The sequence below is a fragment of the Pinus tabuliformis genome, chromosome J (assembly GCF_031772625.1).
Source record: "Pinus tabuliformis cultivar Carrire ecotype Pingquan chromosome J, CPIR1, whole genome shotgun sequence".
In the NCBI taxonomy this organism is placed as follows: Eukaryota; Viridiplantae; Streptophyta; class Pinopsida; order Pinales; family Pinaceae; genus Pinus; species Pinus tabuliformis.
Window position 1 is genome coordinate 476,885,698 of NC_142295.1, and position 22,287 is coordinate 476,907,984.

Below are 22,287 nucleotides of genomic sequence, written 5' to 3' on the forward strand. Positions count from 1 at the left end.
ATATCCTAAAACTTGTTGGTGTGTCTAACTTGAAAATTATAAAAAGTTCTAGTATATTTTAATTAGCGCTTGATTTTAAATGGGTTATTCTTTAAGTCAAGGGATAAGCAGAAGTGAAACTAGTGGTGTTTTGATGCAAAAGAAATTAATAAAAACCAAACTACATGAAAATTCACTTGTTTTCGTTTTTCGATGAAAAGAAATATCTACAGGGTTCAGAGGAACTTCAAGAAAAACAAAAAATTTTATTTTCTTCCCTTTTACTCATGCTTCACACTCACAAAAGTTGACAAAGCTATGGATGCCTAAAAAGATGTGCAAATATATCCTAATGCAATGAGTACATGCTGACGCAAGACTTAAGACTACTCTAAATCAAGAAATGAAAGTTACTTGTTTATCAATTTTTATTTTGCCACTTAAAATGTTCAGATGGAATATGAGTTGCTACCATTCATTTCGTCTAAACACTAAAAACAAGTTTCAAGACAAAAAAAAATGCACTTTCATTCACTAAAAGGAAACCAAAACAAAACAAAGTTCAAGAAAGAAAAACCAAGTTTTTCAAAAAGTTTTCTTCAAAAGTAAAAACAAAAATGTCTTTTCAAAAATGCTCTCAACAAGACTGAAACTTTATGATTGAAGAATAGGAAACAAACACTTTTGCAAGTTGACAACACACAATGGATGAAAACACAACAAAATGAAATGTGTTTAAAGATGCTCTTAACAATCAAAAGCAGGAATGAAAGCTTTGGCAACAAAGACCAAAAGATCAAAAAGACAATTTTCAAGAAAGTGTCAATAAACAACTTTCATGAAACAAGAAAAGTGGATGGTCACAAAACGCAGTTTTTTCAAGCAAACAAAAAGGTCACCAAAAACAATATTTAACACAAAGATTGAGATCAATCTCCCTTCCTTGATGAATCAGAGTAGCCAAGATTCCTAGCAAGAAATCTTGCGTGCTTAAGAAAAAACGATGACGCTTGGAAAAAAAAACAAGACCAACACTTCTCACAATCAAAGAGAATTTGAAATCAGATACTTGCTGTAAAACTAACAACTGACACTGGAAATTAACTGTTCAAGACTGAATCAAACCAGCAGACAGACCTTCAGAGACAAAAAGATTTAAAAAATCTTGAAAATTGCAAGATATGCGTGACTGTATTGATGTACAGTTGTGTGTATACGCGACTGTGCCTAAGGAAACCTGCATATATACGCTTCCATGAACAAGAAAAATAGCGTATATAAAAGATTTCAAGAAAAAATAAAAAAAACAGTCTGAAGAAACTGACCAAACTTACAACTTAATTTCCTACAGGAACAGACTACATAGCAACAGCAAGCAAACAGACAGTTGAGCCCTCATTGGCTTGAACACACCCAAACTAGTAACAACAATGGTGTTGTCCCCAGTGGAGTCGCCAATTTGGTTAAGGGAAAAGTTCCCCTAGGGTCTTGGGCTGATACCCTAACAGACTGAAAGTTGTCTATACAGAGAAACACACATTCCACACAGCCATAATGCTAATATAAGCAAACTCTACGATAAGGGGCATACCTAAGGTCCTACGTTTGAGAAGGTCCTTCCAAGGTCCAAACCCTTCTTGGAGTTCCTTTCGCTCCTTTGACCTACAAAACAACCAACTCAATAAAGTACAGCAGTATATGGAATAAACATTATAAAGAAACCATCTTCATGTTATAAATAAAGGTAGTTAGTTATGCAATTAAACAACCATTCATACATGAATCATAACATGGATATCATAAACATGAAGAAGATTTATATCAGGAACAAAGACATGTGTTTCTTTTATTATAGACAAATAAAGTACAGAAAGGAATAATTTCACCTGAGTCATCCTTTCGCAGGCTCCAAGCGGAACCGTCCTCCGGATTCGTCCAGTCTCAAGCCTTTAACAAACTCCTTCCATGACTTACTCCATGATATAACTAGTAGTAGATGGACATCATCACACAAGGAAACAAGGGTTTCCTGTAAAAATGGGGAAAGTACAGGAGGCACAAGGATCTTTAGACCTGGTCACGGAAATCTTAGCATAATAACCTTTCTCTCTCTTCTCTCCTCTCCTCCCTTAGGCCTTCCCATTGAAGCCTTTTTATACTTCTCCCAAAGTAGTTTTTTAGTTAGGAATTCGTTGGGAACAGTTGGGCCATGGGCACTAACAGGTGATCAGCAGGTAAAACCCACGATCTCCACCATAATTAAGGAGATTTAATTTTTTTAAGTGTTTTAAGACATATACGCGGGTTGGGTATACACAGACCTGCGTATACACACATTTAGCTGAGGGAAATGTCGCGTATAGGGAATAAAACACTATTTTTTAAAATTTGGACTAGGTCTAGAAGGAGGGGTTGCCCTGGGCCATGAGTGCAGCATCACAAACCCCAAGAGTGAGATTTGGAGCTATAACAATATTCACCCTTGGTCCTGAATCGCTCAAGTTAGTCCTTCTATGACTAATAAGGGAGGGCATGCTAGAAACCCTCAACATATTGTCTGGCGGAGACATCGATCAACTACCTTATGAACACATCAAAAAGTGTTCAAAAACCATTCTAGGGCTGCTAGAAAGAAAGGTAAGCCTACTCAAGCTTTGGTCAACTCCTCTCCCTCCACAACATCCATCAAGAATGAAATTGGAAACATGTTGGAGGACTTTAAAAGTGAAATTTTGCATACCTATTTTATGAAAATGAATACCATGCAGATCAAGAGAAGACAAGAGGAAGTAGAGAGGGCCTTAGCTATATTTTGCCCTAAATGCACTAGAAGGCACCCTGGAAATGAATTTTCATTAAATGTTATAGTGATCTTCTCAGTCTGTGAGGAAAATCATGCCACAGATAAGTGTCCTTCTTTTCTTGGATTGAAAGGTGTATACCAAGGGGCATAAGGTGGGGTTGAGCAAATTATTTTTATCAATCAAAGGAGGCCTCAAGGACTTTAGCCATACTAGCAGAGCATGGAAGGTGCATCCTACTCTTATTACCATCCCAACAAAAATTAAGCCTTGCCACCATGGTACTCTTTCACTCATCCATCATGGTCCACACATCCTTCTTGGCCTTATGGACCTCAGTATCCTCCCCAACTTGTCAATCAATCATTTTGGCCATATGCTTCTCCACATATTTAGTGGAATAACTCATCACAATGATGGAGGCCTCAAATCAACAAACCTCCTATTTTACTGCCTTCACCTCCCTCTCAACCACATCTCACTCATCCTACTCCACTCAGGCAACCTTAGATTCATTCTCAACCCAATCCAAACTCGAATAACAAGTAGGCACAACAGGTCTATAGTTGAGAGACATCTTACCCTACCTATGTTGTGGGGATTCAAGAAATAAACCTCAGGTCTAGAAGAACCCTCCCAGATAACCAAACTCCATCTCCACATAAGGATCTTGAAGAGGAAAAGAAAGAGAGTAACCCTCAAGTAAATCCACATCCTTTTCCTGAGAGATTGAGCCAACCTAACCAGCACACCCCAGAAGATAATGAACTTCTGGGAGAATTAAAGAACCCATGTTTTAAAATTCCCCTCCTCCAATATATTAAGGATTTTCCCATCTACAATAAGCTTATTAGAGATAAATTCTTCAAACATCATTGAAGGATAAATAGAGATACCCCTACTATAAATGTTATTGGTCAATTATCTAATTTAATTCTAGGGGAAGTGATTTTCCCAAAATATCTACATCTTGGAAGTATTGTGGTAGATGTGCACATTGATGGGATCATTGTCCCTCACACCTTGATAGATCTTGGGGCTGCCATCAATGTGATGACTAAAGAAGCCATGATAAATCTAAACCTCCAAGGATCCTTGAGAAAGACCTCTATAGTGCTACAACTTGGAGATAGGTCCATAGTGACTCTCGAGGGAGTTGATGATATAATTGTCTCTATTGAATCCTAGGAGTATCGTAGCAACTTCTTAGTTCTCAGGCCCAAAAAAAAACTCAATGGTTATCCTCTCATCCTTGGAAGACCATGGCTAGCCATTGTTGATTCTTACATAATTTGCATGGCTAGGAACATGACCATTAAGAATGGGAATTTCTCCAAACATTTGGTATTGTACCCTCATGCTCAGGCATCCATTGAGCATGACTTATCCCTGTGGTTGGAGGAGGAGGAGGGAGATGAAGCGTATCATACAACATCCCATCCAATATGTACCCTAGGTGTTGTTATAAGAGGGGGGAACCTGATGAAGATTACCTCATTGACCAAATCCTCCAGAACCAATCCCCCAATACAATGCCTCTTGATGATCTTGTGAAGGAATATGAGGGTAATCCTTGGACTGAGTTATGCCTAGTGGACCCAAGTCCTACACATGTCAAAATTGTAGATTTTTGTCCATCTAGAACCTTGAATATTAACCCCTCTCTCTCATCGAACCAAGAAGAGAAGTTGTGCAAAATGATGAAAGAGAACTTAGATGCCTTTTCTTGGAGCTATAAAGAAATGAAAGGGGTGCATCCCTCAATTTTTATTCATCACATATACATCAAAGAGGGATGAATACCTGTGCACCAACCTCATAGGAGAATGAACCCAGCCCTCAAAGGCGTAGTAAAGGAAGAATTGTAAAAATTGTTGGATGTAGGATTTGTATATCCCATCATAGATAGTGAATGGGTTGTCCCTTTAGTCTTAATCCTGAAGAAGAAGGGGAAGTGGAGGATCTGTGTGAATTACAGAGAGCTAAACAAAGATACCAAGAAACATCATTTCCCTTTACCTTTCAATGATCAAGTTTTATATGGCCTTGTAGGGAAGAATTTCTTCTCTTTCCTGGATGGATTCAGTGGTTACAATTAGATCTAGATCAGCCTTGAGGACCAAGAAAAAACTACATTCACCTATCCTTGAGGTACCTTTTCTTATAGGTTCTGTTATCACTGAAAATAGTGTAGTCAAAATTTTTAGCCTGGCTTAAAGAGTGGGTGTTTTCGCAGCGCCAGAATTATTTTTAGCAGTTTCGCAGCGCTACCTGTTTGCGTGGTTTCGTAGCGTGCTACGAAATTGGGAATTGGTTCGAGTTTTCAGCGAAGGTCCAAATCCTAGCATGCTTATTGTATAGAGTTTTGCTTCCCTCCAGGAATGTTGATGAGAGCAATGACAGTATGTCCAAGGAGGACACAATTCACACACAGGCAATTGCAAGTATGCAAAAGACAACTGCAGATAGCTGCACTCCCATTTTATTGGAGGTTCCGATGTCACTTTCATGACTAAGCTGGTTGGCCATGATAACAAGCCTATTCGAGGAATTGCTTTTCTTTCACATTTAGGCTCTGCCAAACTCTATTCTGTTGGCCGACATAATAAGCTTATAGCCTGGGACTGCCATACAGGACAGGGAACAAATATCCCCTTAGGCGACGACAGTGGAGTTGGATGCCTTCTAAGTGAAGGTCCGTGGCTTTTTGTCGGCCTTCGTAATGCTGTCAAGGCTTTGAATACCGTCAACTTGACAGAGCTATTATTAGACATCCCTAATGGACAAGTGCATGCTCTGGCGATCGCTGATCAAATGATTTTGGCTGGAACACATGATGGCACCATTTTAGCATGGAAGTTTAATCCTACAACCAATACATTTGACCCTGCAACTTCCCTCACAGGGCATATGTTGCCTGTTGTCTCATTAGTCTCACAGAAAGACAAATTTTACTCTGCCTCTATGGACCACACAATAAAAGTTTGGGACCTGGAAACTTTTCAATGTATCCAAACCTTGAGAAATCACACATCAGTTGTAATGTCTCTTCTTTGTTGGGACCAATTTCTCTTGTCGTGTTCTTTGGATGGCACAGTGAAGGTTTGGGCTGCTACATCAACTATAGCTCTTGAAGAGATTTACACTCGTATTGAAGAACATGGTGTTCTTGCGCTGTGCATAATGAATGATGAACAAGCCAAACCTATTTTGCTTTGTTCATGCAATGATAAGAGTGTGCGCCTTTATGACTTGCCATCGTTTCATGAACGAGGTAGAGTATTCTCAAGAAATGAAGTGCGAGCACTTCAGATTGGACCTGGTGGATTATTTTTCACTGGTAATGGAATGGAGCATATCATGGTACCGGTGAATGAGGGAGGTCGAGAGCACCATAAGACGGTTATTGAAGTTGGAGCCCGAATCAAATCCAGTTTGGCATTATTGTCGATATTCAGAAATACAGAATTCGTGGTCTCTTAGAAGGCGGCGCATTTGATCATGAGGTGCTGTTGGATGCTCTATATTGCCACGGGGAATGCGCATTAACTATTTGACAATTTCAGTCTTAGAGTTTTCTTTATCGAAATGTAGTGATTAACCGCCAAATGTCAAGTGGCTTTTATGAGGGTTTGATTGCCACAAGGTCGCCACTATTATTGACACCCGGATTGAGATGTGGCGCTTCAGATGGCTATATACATTCGCAAAATCACCAGAATCACAACGACAACTGGAAAGGGAGATTATAAAGTAGATTTTAATAGCTGATGGAGTGAAAGGAGACATTCAAGGGCTAGTATTTATGCGTGATTCGAAAACAACGGGGGATATGAAGATTTCTGTTTCCATTATCATGTTTCGGTTTCTGTTATTGTGTTTTTGGGTTGCCTGAGGCGCGCAGAGAGCATCAATGTCAGATTTGCATAATAGTGCCCGGAAGGAGAAGGTTCAGAGTATATCTCAGAGTTCAAATTACAACAGCAAGGGTTTCAATTGTAGATTGAATTGCGCAGAAGAGTTAACACCAGGTGCTTTTGTCTGTCTACAACATGCAAAAATGACTTTGTGAATGCAATCCAGATTAGCAATATTCTCTGTATCGTTATACCATGGCAGAGCTAGAAGACTTGTTTTGTATGGAAGATGAAAATTTTGCTGAATGAGACAGCGTTTCGAAGGATAGAAGGGTTCGAAGCAGAACGATGTCTGCAAGGCAGTCCACATGGTCTCAAGGAACACATCAAGTTAAGAAAGAGCATGGTGTACTCTCAGTGGCACTTCTCTTCAAAATCCTGTGGGAGAATTATGTTCTTTTGCTCGGTTCTTAGGGATCGATCTTTATTCCTATTACTTCTGAAAGAAATGCGCGCGGCCTCATTTAGAATACTGGCATAATTCAAATGCTCTGTTCAGTTTTGGTTTATAGCTTTTCAAAAAACTCAAAGGATTTCCTTGTATGTCTCAACTAACATTTACTGGTGAGGCAAATATTCAGAGTTACTCAAATGTGTTGCAAATGATGATCTCCAAGAAGTATAGGCGATTTAAGGACTGTGTCAAGATTGTCCAGGATCTAAATTTTACATTGGAGCAGGTTCTGAGGGTATCTCATGAGGAAATAGGAAAGCTCGACTATTGCATAAAGAGGCAATAAAACCTTATGATCCTGGGGATGGAATGCAAACAAGCATCAATAGTCAACGGGTTAGTCCTTTGAAGAGAAAGAGTCTTTCTCAGGAGGACACTTCTAAATTTGATAATATGGAAGTTCAATTGAAAAAACCATCCGCTCAGAAGGATAGTTTTTGTGAAGGTGCTGGAAAAGATTTGGATTTCTATAAGAAAAACCAAGCTGTGAGAGAAGAGCAAAATAATTACAAGAAACCTCATTGTGAGAGAAGCATGGTGAGAATTAGGAATGATCATGTGGAGCTGCTATACAGACTTTTCCAAGGTTTTATATTTGAGGAATGCGTATTATTGATATAGTGAAAAGATTTCAGAAATTAAGTTTGGAGGCATTCATCAAGGTTGTTTGAGCCATTTAATTAGCAAGTTTTTGTTTTTCTTGGGTCACAAGTACTTTCAGGAAAACAGATAGCTCTAGTTATAATGCTGCAGTGACAAGCACATCTAGTTGGGGCAGAGTGAAGACCAGAAATGTGAACAGAAGAATGATGGCATTGAATGGAGACAGCCATTGAAGCTTCAAGGATTCTGAATCTTTCAAACAGTAAACACTTTAGTGAATCTTTTGGGAAAGATTTTGTCTTCATTACCAATAATTGGTATACATCTTTTCTTCCTAGTTAATCAAAGACAGCTAAATTTATTGATGGAGATTGTGTTTTCTTTTAATCACACAGCAGTTTCGTAGCGCGCTACGAAACTGCTGTAGGTGATGATTTTAAAAGCGCAGAGCAGCTAGTGTGACACGGTGAGCGGGGGTTTGAGGAAAAGGAACAGATGTCTATCAAAGACCACCTACAGCACATCAGAAACCTGGCATCACTCCATACTTGGGGTCATTAAAGGATTTGGGAGCAGGCTGCTATATTTTAGGAGAATGTTGGGAGACAAAAGGCCGACAAACAGGAACAGCTCCCTATATTTCAGGGCGATGGAAAACATATTATGTTAAGGGCCAACAAACAACTGCAAACACCTTTTCAGCTCATAAAGTTTCCAGCTCATTTGAAAGGTGTGGTGATATGCGGTGTTTGGGAAGAATTAAAGAACAGCAGACTTGTTTTTAAATGATGAAGAGGAATGGAAGACAGGGGACCGTGGATATAGGATGATTAGTTTTATCAATTAATAGGCTGTCTTACAGCTAGCATCCGAGACCAGCTTGCTCGGTGAATGCTCCCTTAACATATCTTAGCCATAATGGAAATCATACAGCTGTCCAGCATCCAAGAAAGCATCAAGCCTGCGAGGAGAATGAAATTAGTATTTTAGTTTGATTAGGATTGTGTGTAATTATAGTTCAGCATGTTTGTAATTAATGCATTAGTTAGTAGCATATAGGAATAGTTAATAGCCACCTTCGAGGCTCCCCTCATGCTGGAGGAGGAAGCTCGAGGTGTTTGAGTTTGCTTGCCTATATATGGGCCAAGGTTAGATGTAGAAAGGGTTGGATATTTTATGAAAACAGAGTGCTATTTTGGCTTGTGTAAAGAACAGTTTGCAGTAATATAAGATATATGCCTTTCTTCTCAGGATTCATACAGCATTTCCATGTTCAAGATGTATTGTTTTACTTTGTCCTTCATGTCTTTTTTCAGTTGCTTAGAGGAGTAATCACTCAGAATTCACATATGTTGCTCTGACTTCCTGTACTCTTCTATGAACTGTGGTTTTATAAGAGTTATATTTTGAACATTTAAATGTCACATGCCCTGACTTCTATGTAGAGGAAATATCATTGTTTGTTGTAGCATGTTTGACTCCATAAGCCCAATGGATGTATTTGTATATTTGTCCAGCCAGCAAGTTCATTAAATCTATTGTACAAGAGTTAGCCCTCTTATCAACATTCAAAATCAATAACTTTTTCTTGAGAGAGCCCTCTCAGGCTAGGGAGGCTAATCCTTAGTCAAAAGCTTGGTCTGAAATAGTTACACAGAGTCTACCTGATCAGCAGCCCTTCAGTGCTTGATTTTGTGATAACAGGTTCCTTCCTTTCAGATTATGTAATGCCCATGCCACTTTTCAAAGGAAAGTTCTTATCATCTTTGTTGAGTTGGTCCATGACTCTCTAGAGATATACATGGATGATTTCATTCCCTATGGGTGTGACCTCCTGGACGCTCTCTCTAACCTGGGGAAAGTCCTGAAGAAGTGCATTGAAATGAACCTCTCACTTAGTCCTAGGAAGAGTGAATTCTTAATGAATGCAGGGACTATCCTTCGGCATTTAATATCTAAAGAGGGAATACAAGTGGGCACAAACAAAATTCCCATCATAAAAAGGGTCCCTACTCCTCGAAATCGGAGGGATGTTAGGAGTTTCTTCAGCTCAGCTGGATATTATAGGAGGTTTATCAAGGACTTCAGCAAAGTGGCCTCACCATTGCTTAGATTTCTAGCCAAGGAATCAAAATTCTATTGGACAGATAACTGCTAAGAGGCCCTGGATATCTTGAAAGACAAATTAATCATTGCACCCATACATAGAGGCCCAAACTAGACTCTTCCTTTCCATATCCATTCTAATGAATTTGAGAAAGATGTAGGGGTATATTTAGGCCAAATAGATGATAATTTATCTTATTCCATTTACTTCATTAGTAAAAAATTGTCTAAGGCTCAATTGAACTACACTGTAACTGAGAAATAACTCCTAGTTGTTGCACACTCTTTGAACAAGTTCAAACACTACATCACTGGATACCAAACTTTTGTGCATATTGACCATGTAACTATCAAACACTTGATGAATAAGACTGATGTGAATAATATAATTATTAGATGGTTTCTATTGTTATAGTAGTTTGATTTAGCTATAATTGACAAGCAAGGAAAAGAAAATATAGTTGCATATTTTCTTTCTAGACTTGCTTTGCCTGCAGGTGATGAATGGATGGTTGATGATCAACTTCTAGATGATCACTTAGTTTGTTTCTCAGTTCTCTCTCCATGGTTTTCTGACATATCCAACTACCTAGTTGCTGAACAATTTCCTCCAAATATGTCATCTAAGGGGAAGAGAAAATTTGTAACGAAGAGCACCCCTTTCATTTGGATTGGGGGAAATCTCTTCAAGCTGGGACCAGATTAGATCTTGAGGAGATGTGTCAGGGAAGAGGAAGTATTTGACATCCTCTTAGCCTATCATGATGGGCCTTGTGGAGGTCACTTTCTCGACAAGAGAACAACTTTCAAAGCTCTACAAGCTAGCTACTATTGGCCTAGTCTCCACCAAGATGCAAGATGATATAATAGTAGATGTGATCAATTCTACAGGATGGGGAAACCCAAAACCAAGGATGAAATGACCCTCCAACCTTAGGTAGATTTGGATCCATTTAACAAGTGGGGCATTGATTTCATTGGGCCAATTGATCCACCATCAGGGGTATAAAAAGTCCATAATTGTGTGCACTGATTATTTGACAAAGTGGACTGAGACAAAGGCTGTCAAGGTAGAAACAAGGGAGAAAGTGGTTAATTTCTTAAGGTAGATTGTGTTCTACAAATTTGGGTACCTTAGAGAGATAGTCACAGATCAGGGAGCTCAATTCACATCACATCTGATCGAGAATCTGTTAAGGCAACATAATATCAAGCACGAAAAATCTGCTTCCTATCATCCTCAAGACAATGGACGAGTAGATGTCATAAATAGGGAATTAGAGCGAATCTCCACCAAGATTGTGAGAAACAATAGGAAGGATTTGGCAGACATATTAGTGGAGGCCACTTGGGCCTATAACACAAATTAGAAAACAATTGTTGGTTTTACCCCATATGATTTGGTCTATGGAAAGAAATCTCTTCTCTCTATTGAGTTTAAGTATAATACTTTGAGAATGGAAACCCAATTGGATTTAGATGTCACCAGGGCACAACAATAGAGGCTACTCTAGTTAAAAGCCTTGGATGAGTTCAGAATGCAGGCCCTCGTAAACACTGAAGTTATCCAATTGCAGACGAAGTTTTGGCATGATAGGCATATGAAGAAAAATGGTTTTCGGGAAGGGGATTGGGCCTTACTATATGAATCTAGGTTCAAGGACTTCAAGGGAAAATTGATGACAAGATGGTTAGGCCCATACCTGATAGAGAAATTCCATGAAAATGGAGCTATTCAAATAAGGACCATTAATAAGGAAGGTAGTCCCTTGCTTGTCAATGGCTACCAATTGAAGGTGTATAGAAAACCTATGTCCAAGGAAGAATTCATTAGCACCATCAATAGATATGTTAATGTGATTGGATGTGTCATAGATTCCAAGTTACAACATTCTTAGATACTATTTTTTTGTGAAAAAGAAGAAGAAAAAAAACAATAAAAAGGCCTAGATGAAAGTATTTATGAGGCATCTGAGGTCAACTCTTGGGTTGAAAACCTCCCTGAGGTAGCCCAGGAGTAAAGAAAAAATAAATAAATATCCCTAGGTGAAAACCCCCCTTGAGCTGTTGAGGGCAGGAATACAGGTTGAAAACCTCTCCTGAGCTAGCTTGTGTGTCTCTCTCTAAAAAAAAAGAAAAAATAAAAAATAAAAGAAAAGGAATACTTCGTTATGTTCAAAGTACAGTTTAGTCAGTTCAGTTTGGGATTCATTACAGTGTAGAAGCATCTCCTCTATTGGTTGATTTCACTGATTCTAATTGGGCTCGGGACCTTAATGATTGGAAGTCTACTGCATGTTATGTGTTCACTCTTGGTTCAGGACCTATTGCATGGGCTTGCAAGAAACAAAGTGCCTTTTCTCTTTCTTCAGTAGAAGAAGAGTATCGTGGTGTCGTAGAATCTAGTAAGGAGGTCCTGTGGCTTTGTCATATCCTATCATAGTTTGGCTTTCAGCAGCAGCATCCGACTATGCTTTGGTGCGATAATCAAAGTGCCATTCAACTATGCAAAGATCCAGTCCAACATCAGCATAGAAAACATATTGAACTGCACATGTACTTCATCATAAAGCTCACTCATGACCATTTTCTTGAAGTGCAATATTGTTCAACAGATGATCAAGTTGCAAAAATCTTTACAAAGGCTCTCATAGAGGCGATGTTTACTAAACTTCAATTTATGGTTGGAGTTCAGGAAGTTGTCACTAAGGGGAGATAGGAGCTAATGCCTCCTTCGTTCTCCTATTGTGTCATATTTGTACATCCTTCAATCCTATCCTAAGTTGTTCTTAAGGGGGGATGTTAGGATATTCTGACAGATAGGAAATAGTTAAGTATAACTTGGTCTAGTGTAGAGTTAGGTAAAGTGTGTTTCTTTACTATGTACTTTTGTAACTTACAGTCTGACGATCACAATATGTTCTAGACATGAAGTGATCCGACGGTTCATTCTCTCCTCAGTATTACCGTCACTTGATCCATGGCTTAACACTGGTTTGGTCCATGATCTTTATTTAAAGAGCATGGAGGGTCATTTGTAGGTTAACCATTCATGAGAGAAGCTTATGTTAATTTCCTAAAGTGACCATGTTGGCTCAGGTTGTGGATTGTTTCCCTTTTTGAAGGCTTTAACCATGTCAAGAATAATGGTGTATTGATCTGTGATCTATTTGTGAGCGGTGGCCTTTGGTGTTCTGTCTAAGGAACTTACCCTATAAATTCCTATAGTATATTAATATTTTTTTAATTTTGTAGGCTTGAGGATAGTGGCTAATTCTACAGCTACAGGGCCAACATCCTCAAGAGTCCATCCACTTCTCCCCTCATCCACTCCATATCCTCCATCCAAACCCATGTACTCACCACTCTCCATCATCCAAGTGGCTCAAAATTCAAATTTCAGCCCCTCTCTAGATTGTTATAGGAAGCTTGTAATTACTACACGAAGATCTTGTAGCACTATAGAAGGATCCCGAAAGACTATAGGGAGAGGATCCAAATGATAAGACCACTAGGCATGACCTTGGAAAAGGTAAATGAGGTTCTCCCACCTATATCCACCACCCATCCATCATTCATACATCGGAGTTCACAAGAAATGTAAATATATTTCAAAACTAATCCTGCACTCTGTATCATCTTGAAAATTTCTTGAAAAACACAAAGCACATTCCCTCCACTTTCACAAACCTACACTACTCAATCAAACCCCTAAAATTATCTGTCAAGCCATCTACACCCTTTATCATCACTCCCATGCAGTTGAAAGACCTTGGAAGAGAAGAAAAGGGCTACTGCAAGAGTCTCATGTAGCAGCGTGTGCAACAATTACAGAAAATCTATAATCCTAGTTTTTTTTCCTTCCATCAAGTAGAGGGGGTGATACCAACTCATGAGGCACTTTTCCACTCCAATCAGGATTCTCTAGCAGTACCAGAAACACCCGGGACATCAAAAAAAGACCTACACATATGGAAACAACAACAATAAAATACCATGAGGAGCAAAGAAGATATATATAGGAACAGAAAAAACACAGCAAGACAACTCCCTTGGTGACAATACAAAGGTCCAACACCCCATCATGCACACCCCTGCATCAGCGAATCATGAGGCAGGCATGGGTATGGAAACCTCTCATCTCCCCCCATGTGTAAATAATGAAAAATGTATGATTGTCGAGAAGAGGTATTTTTATAAACTGGAGGTGGCCAGTTAACTTGGCCACCCTCAATCAGTGAAAAAAAGTGATTTATGAGTCATCATGCAACGTGGAGGTGTCACATCAGTCAAGATTGAATCATAGATAATGGGTCGTGATTATGAGGGATGAGGGAATGATTATTCTGGGTGGGGACAATAGTTCAAAAAAGGAAACATCATGTCTCTACCAAGTCATCACAGTGCTTTGAGCCCCAGCCAAAAATATAATTGTAACACCCTGTTGGCTTATTGGGCCTTGACCCAGGTTCGGAATAGTTATTAGCCAAAAAAATCCCACAGGTACTGGCCCTTTCAGCAATAGCCCACGGAGTGCAGACTGAGGTCTCACCTGAGGTAGCAAGGGAGGGTGTTGGAACCAAGTTTCTGTACCCTTGGGATGTTTTGATGTGGTCTGGAGGGGTCGCAAACTGTTCTATGGCCTCGTGCCACTCTATACTATTATCAGGCTTCCCCACGAATGTACTTTCTTATGAACTTATTACAGATATTATTTTCTTGTTATAGTCTTTAAGAAAACATTTAACAATAATAACTAGTGTGTACAATTATCAAAAGATATCGCCTCACATAACAGATGCATAAACCAGAATACAACAAATCCGCGATATTTTAGAAACAACTTATCTTTATTACTATCTTCTTTCCAATACAACCTTCTTCTTGCCCTATGCACATAGCTGTAGGGGTCCACACACACTGTTGCAGACTCTATCAGGCCTCCATGCACACAGTTGCAGAGCCTCTATCTACCCACTTCTACCCTTGACTCAAACTTACAGATGCAGAACTCTGATTACTTTCACCAACCCATAATACATCAGATCGAATCTAGAACAAAAACTGTTTTCTACCCTTAGAGCCTCACTCTATTTATACATTCACATGGTCCATGGACCATGGGCAGACCGACTTACTTTTTATTATTCTATATTATTTTTGGGTGGACAACCCCTTGACTCGACCTATTACATTTCGTGCTCCACGCATTTCATAGATTTACAATATTATTTCCCTAACTTCTAGGATTTAAGCCCCAAAACCATTACACGGGGCCTCCACTACCAAACAGGCACCCAACACAATCATCGTGACTAGTCCTGAGTCACTCGCTAGTGTGGTGATATGTGCTGCCTAGGCTTCACGTCCACCATCCCTGTGAGTGACACACTTCATGTTGTTGCTCCCTCTTTGTCTCCTGCAACTTTTTTTCTAGCTCTTGCTCCATTGCCTTCACTAATTTGTGCAACTAATGATGCTCATTCTGCTCTACTCGGTTAACACAGAGCACCCCCTCATAGGATTTTAGCTCAAGCTGGGGTGCCACGTACAGTAATTATTTCATGCCAATGCAACAAGTCTCCAATTTTTGGTCACCTATATGCATTGTCTGCTACAACTTGTGTTGCAATTTTGCAAGACAATTGCTACTATCCGCAAGATCCCAATCTTCAAGGTGTATAAGAGATGAACTATTAACTGCAATTCCATCATTTGGCTCTGTATTTATAGGCTTTCCCTTATCTTTGATGGTTCGTCAGCTAGCCCATGGGTTAGGCAATGGCATCAGGACCAGTTTTGCTTCATGTCTAAGAATTTTTGGCACATCCCCTACCGTTGGTGCTGAACTTTGAATGGTGCCCATGACCGTCGACACCATACTATCCAGAAAGTCATGTATCTCCATTGCCCATATCACAACCCTTGGGCTTACTCCTTGAGTGTAAATAATGAACAACTCCATCTCGGTGAGGAGGCACAATAGCTTACTTTCCTCAAAATCATAGATCATTTGGTGGATGTCCCCCTGTGATTTATAAGTGTTTCAAAATTCAAATTCGTTAGTTCCCTCCTTTTCTTGTGTCGTAACGTTAATCCTGTGGTAGATCATTCCAGATCTAGCTCGTAATGCGTCTCTTAATTGCCCACCGCCTGCTCCCTTTTGGCATAACTCAGACATCTTGTCACGAATAGTGTCAGCAACGGTTACCTTTCTACTTGTCCACGCAGCATCGCAGCCCCTTCTGTGCAAACGTGACCCTTGTGACATACCAATTCTACACACCCCTTTATTGTCGTGCATCTTCCCCACAGACTACTTTAACATCCCCCGCTCTCTTTCAACTACCTGGAGTGGTGAGACTGTCCTTTGGTCAGTTAGTCATGTAATCAGCCCACCCGCGTAGAGCTTCAGGTTACTGCCATTTACTCTACCTGGGAAGGGTTCTCCATTGAGCTTGGCAAGATGGACCGCAACCACATCTATGACTTCTTGTACTACATAGGGCCCCAACCAATGCATTCAGAGCTTTCTAGGGAATTCCTCGAACTTGCTGTCGTAGAGTAATACTAGATCATTTTCTTTGAACGTGCACATCTTGATATGGTGATCATGCCAAGCTTTTTCCTACTTCTTCTGTATCTGCTAATGGAATCCTACTAGAAACCGTTCCTCCTTAAATTCTTCCAGTTGTGTGATCCTCTCATCCAAAGTTGTGCCATCTGCCATGCCTATTTTCGTTGCTATGCACAAACTGGGTATAATGTAGTCCATTGGCATGACGACTTCCTTTCCATAGACTAACCGGAAAGGTGTCTGACCCATCAACTTCTTGCACATTGTTCAATATGACCATAGCATGACAAGTATGTGCAAATCCCAATCATTCCACTACGCATTACATACCTTTTACAATGCAGTTTCCAAGATTTTTTTGAAAGCTTCAATGATCCCATTTGCTTGTGGATGGTACGGTGTGCTTTGTTGATGATATATTTGGAACTCCTCAGTGAGCACGTTGATAGTCTCATTCAGGAAGTGTGTTCCGCTGTCAATCATTAGTATTTTTGGACATCCAAACCGTGTTAACACATTCTCAAAAAAAAATCGTTGCTGTAGCGGTCGTGTAGTCCTTAACCAGCTATGATTCTGCCCATTGGGTCAAGTATCCTATCGCAGTGATGATATAACGAGCCCCTTTCTTTCTTGGAGGTGTGATAGGCCCTACAAAGTTGATTTTCCATTTCTCAAACAATTGCAGCATCATCTGTGGCTTGAGTGGCATCTCATCCCTCCGTGATGGTTTCCCCATTTGTTGGCACAAGTCGTAGGCCTGATAGTATGCTTTGGAGACTTGATGTAGAGTTGGCCACCACAGTCCTGTGTGAAGAATATTTTGTGATGTGGTGTGTCTTGCATAATTTCCTCCTACAACCACCCCATGTGCTTCGGCAAGGATCTGTCCTCGATCAAATTCTGGTACACATTTGTGTAATATTTCATCATTGCCCATTTTGTAGAGGTGTCCTACAATAACAATAAAGTTTGTTACGCGTATCACCAGTTCCTTCTTTTACTGAACCAAATACCTCTATGGCATGGTTCTTGTGGTTAAGAAGTGGATTATATCCTCAAAATTGCCATCCACGATGCGTACTACATAAAGTTGTGCATCAGGTAGTCCCTCATCTAGGTTCGTGGGTTCTTCACCATTCTCAATTTGGGATAGGTGATTTGGGCCCGCGTTTAGATGCCCCAGCTTCACGATGACTTCAAAATCATATTCCTAAAATAATAACAAACATCTACAAATGTGCCCCCCCAACACAAGCTTATTCACTAGGCATTTTAGCACAGAGTGATCAGTATACATCTTAAAGTGTCCTCCGAGTAGGTAGTGACGGTATTTCTGGAGCGTGTATGCCATTGCCAATACCTCACAGTCAGTAGTGGAGTAGCTCTTCTCAACTTTGGATGATTGTCGACTTGTGAATGTGATCCAGTGATCAATTCCTTCTGCTCCTTCCTGTGTGAGTACCGTGCCTAGCACGATACATGACACATCAACGTGCACGTGAAATTTGTTGTCCCATTTTGGAAAGACCAATATATGAGCTAATGCCATATTTTCCTTGAGAATTTCCATACTTTTGTTACATTCCTCATTCCAACAATAAGTAGCATCTTTTTTCAATAATTGATCCATTGGTGTCATGACCTGTGCGTAGCTCTTGATGAATTTTTGATAATAACCAGTGTGCCCCAACATGACGCGTAGCTGCTTGACACTTTGCGGTGCTTGGAGATTGAGTATGACAACAATCTTTTCCAGATCTACCATCAGGCCTTGCTTGCAGACCACATGGCCAAGCAGGTTCCTGAAGGGGACAAGGAGAGTACTCTTCTTTATATTTAGTGCAATCTGGTGTTGTCAGCAAGTATCCAACATTAACCTTAAGCTCACGGTATGTTTCTTAACTAGCCTAAATACGGTCCAATCAACAAGATATACCTCTAAGAACTTATGTATAAATTACTTGAATGCAGCTACCACAACGCGCGATAATATCACTGGTGCGTTCTTTAGTCCAAATGGCATCATCGTATACTGAAAATTGCCCCATTCAGTAGCTAACGTTGTTTTACTCCTATCCTCCAATGCAATCTTGATCAGGTGGTACCCCGAGAAATCGTTCGTAAAGAGTAGGATTCTTGTCCTCCAACATTTTCTAGGACTTCATCTGTAAATGGCGTTGGGAATGGATCGTTAACACATGCATCATTCAGCTTCTTGATATCCACATAGATGCGTGTTTCTCCCTTCTGTTTTTTCTCCTATACAACCATAGGACTTACACAGTCGGATTCTTCTACTGGTTCAATTATTCTTTCTGCAAGCATGTTATACAATTATTTGCAGACATTTGCTTTATATTTTGGATTCAACCGATAGGGCCGCTACTTGACTGGCTTCGCATTCGGTTTCAGAGTTATCTTCATCATCCCCAGGTTACCGAGGATTCCTTTTAATTCCATCATTTTGGTCAAGAATAAATCCTGATATTCACGAAGTAACTTGACAACCTTATCCAGCGTTGCATCATCCCAATAGTCCCCAAGAGTGGCATACTTCAGTTCCTCCTCTGTACTAATGTTCACTTATTTTGTTTTCAGTGGTGCGGTGATGTCAGTGTCCTCGATTGCTAGTCCGCGCACCTTGCGACTTCCCTCTGTTTATGGAATATTGATGTTTATGGGATCCTCCTCATCATCTTCGACCTATACGTTGTAACATTCAAGGGCCCGACTCAACTGGTGTGACCAGTCTGGCTGCACTATTTCTTCCTGTTCCAATGGTACTTTGAAAATGGTAGCCTTTACTACTTGCAACGCATCGTCAACAGTGTCCATCCATTGGTCCTCAAATAAGAATGTGGATAAAAACCCTTCACGCAAGATATCCCATTCGCCTGTACCATGTCGGAGGTCTGTATCAGTGTACAAGTTCCTTGGGATGACATCCAGGGTATGATAAAATAAGTGTACCCACTTTGGTTGAGGTTCTTCTCGATAGGCTTCAGCCCATTTAGTAAGGTGTATGCATGGGTCATCACGTCCATCGTATTTCTCAGTTATTTGTAGTTCTGGCTTCCCAAAACTTATCTACATCATGCGCCTGCAGCCACGCTAATCTTCAAAGGTTTCTTCATGTGTTCCCCACCAACGTGCAGGCGTCGTGCACAATGCCCATTTTAACGCATCAAACCATTGGCATTCTAGTACCGCGCTTTCAAACATGGTCCGGAATTCATCGACTGCTGTCATCCCATCATACATCAGCAATTTGCAATCCTAAGCTCTTATGCAATATAGAGACCTAGTCATCATATTGCAATTTAATGTTGTTACTCCGTTCAATTGATTATGTCACCGCTCGTCTTCCTCATATAAATCTTAGGTGCAGGACTCTGCACGCTCCCACGATATTCTTCCTTCCACAGTTGGATTGACCCAATCTTGATTTCGTGTAGTAATCTTGTAGATACAATCCAGTTCATCATCACTTCATTCGTCGCGCGCGGGTTTAGTGTAACATGGTCCTTCAGCCAGGCCTAGCGGAATGACACGCAGAGTGACTTCTTCTCAAATATCATTTTCCGCTTCTTTAAATTAATAACCCCATTCATATTGGTGGCTTAATCTATCCCTAACAATGCAGGGTAAGGGCTACTTGCATCCATGATTTCTATTACCTCAAAGTCCATTTGGCTGCTCGTGCCTTTGATATCTACTGTAATTCCTTGCAGTCTTCACATAGGCAGGATTTTCTATTGGTTCGCCATTGGCAATTGAATAGGAGACCATTGTAGTGAGGGATTTCCCATGCGCTCCCAAGTCTATTTAGGTAGTACATTTGCATCTGAGCCTAATTCCAGAATGATTTGATCCATATCATAGTCGCCAATTTGCGTTGTTAATCACATTTCCCATCCGGTACGCGAAGCATGTTTTCCAAATTTTCAGACCACGCGAGGTTCACTAGACCTTGCGCACCTAGTTATTAGCTCTTGTAATCCTTTAATCACCCTATTTTCATGAAGTAATTTCATGCATGTCTCTAAGAAGTTAGTTAGCATCGAGGGATCTCTTTCCAGCTCGGGTTGTTCCTTACTACCTGGGGTAGAGACCTCCGGGAAGCTCTTCCTAGCTTCCAAACATGTCTCTTTGCAGACCCCTGCGTCTTCCTTGGTTAGTTTCCCCTTATCCTCCCCTATTTCCATGCCACTTCTAAGAAACGTGTTCATGTTAGGGTCTTCCTCATGTGGTTCAGACCTCATCATCTAGACGTTCTGCTTCGTCGTAGGTTTTGCTGTCCTTTTCTCACGAATCTGCACTATCAGTGTGGGGAAATCTATCATTTCATGATCAAACTACTCGTAGTAGGGGCATGATATTCTAGTCGCTGGGTACAATCTCGCACGTACTGCCCTAGTCCTCTGTAATTGTAATAGATTAGCTACCCCATGGCCCCCTCTTGGCCCCATTCCTCCTCGTCCTCATCCTCGCCCTTGGAACCCACCGTGCACTATCATCGCGGCTGGATCCTAACCTCGTGCCTTTGTCTGCATCCTGTAGGTAGAGTGCGATCCATTAGTAATTCATAACTATGGCAGTCTCGTTCATCGTGGCCCACCGATCTGCAAAAATTGCAAAATAGCTGTTGGGGGGTCTGGGTAAACTTTTGCAGTAGATGACAGTTGTCCGTGTTGTGCTTTCTGCCCACCTGAAAGATTGCACACTAGAGTGAGGGTGTCGTGTTTGGCCCCGCTTGTGTCTCTGGTCTCCTTATCATGGCCCTGGACTTTACACTTTATGCACCACACCTCCTCACGTACTTCTGGCTTGGGTGCCTTTTCCTATTTCAAACTCTGCATTTCCAAGCATAGACTTTGTATTTGTGTGTGGATCTGCTGAACTCCTAACCTGGGACTTGTATTGGAGTCTCATGTAACCTCATCGCTATTTCTAATGCTTCGACTTGGGTCGAGATCTTCTATTGTGACAATGTTGTCCTCAGGTGTGGCGTTAAAGATGCCACAAACCACACATGGTGTTGTGCATCTATTAGTGTCATGTTAGCTTCTCTGATCGTACTCTTCAATCTCTGATCCAGATCCCAAGGGGTTTCTCCTGGCAGCATCACGATCTCCTTGAATCCTATAATTGACTACGATACTGATTTCGGCTGACTAAACTCCTTTTTTAATTCATCCCGGATCTCTGCTATTCTGGCATTGGGGTGATCACTACAGTGTTTAATATACCAAGTTAGCATGCGATCTTGTAGTGCACTTACCAGGGTAGCCTTTTTAATATTATCATCCATAAATTTGTGCACTTCCCACACTGCCCTTACTACAAACCAAAAGTATTCTGGATCTTCACTTCCTGCTCCTTTGAATACGGGCAACTTGATCGCGTTCACCATGCTAAATTTCTGGTTTGCGTGTAGGTGTACTAAGACCACCTACGAACTCGTACTTCTTTTGATCCAATCAATCTTCAATATCTTTCTTCATAGGTTTCCAAACTCCTGACATTAACCATCCCTTAGGCAGATCTTAGTCCCGGCAACAGAACCATTTGTTGGCTTATTGGGCCCTGACCCAAGTTTGGAAGAGTTATTAGCCAAACAAATCCCACAGCTACCGGCCCTTTCGGCAATAGCCCGTGGAGCGCCGACTAAGGTCTCACCCCAGGTAGCAGGGGAGGGTGCTGGAACCAGGTTTCTGCACCCTTGGGGTGTTTTGATGTGGTTTGTGGTGAGCTCCAGTATTGCAGCAATAATGCTACGACCCTTGGGACTCCCTTCTTTACTTTTATCAACACGGTAGTTCGTAACAAGCCTGGAAGCGACGGTGCTGT

At 40.7% G+C, this 22,287-nt stretch overlaps 1 pseudogene; it reads left to right on the forward strand.

Annotated features, from left to right (window-relative positions):
• Nucleotides 1–5,288: 5,288 nt before the first annotated feature.
• On the forward strand, nucleotides 5,289–6,263 carry LOC149227881 (zinc finger CCCH domain-containing protein 17 pseudogene; annotated as a pseudogene).
• The last annotated feature ends 16,024 nt before the right edge of the window (nucleotides 6,264–22,287 follow it).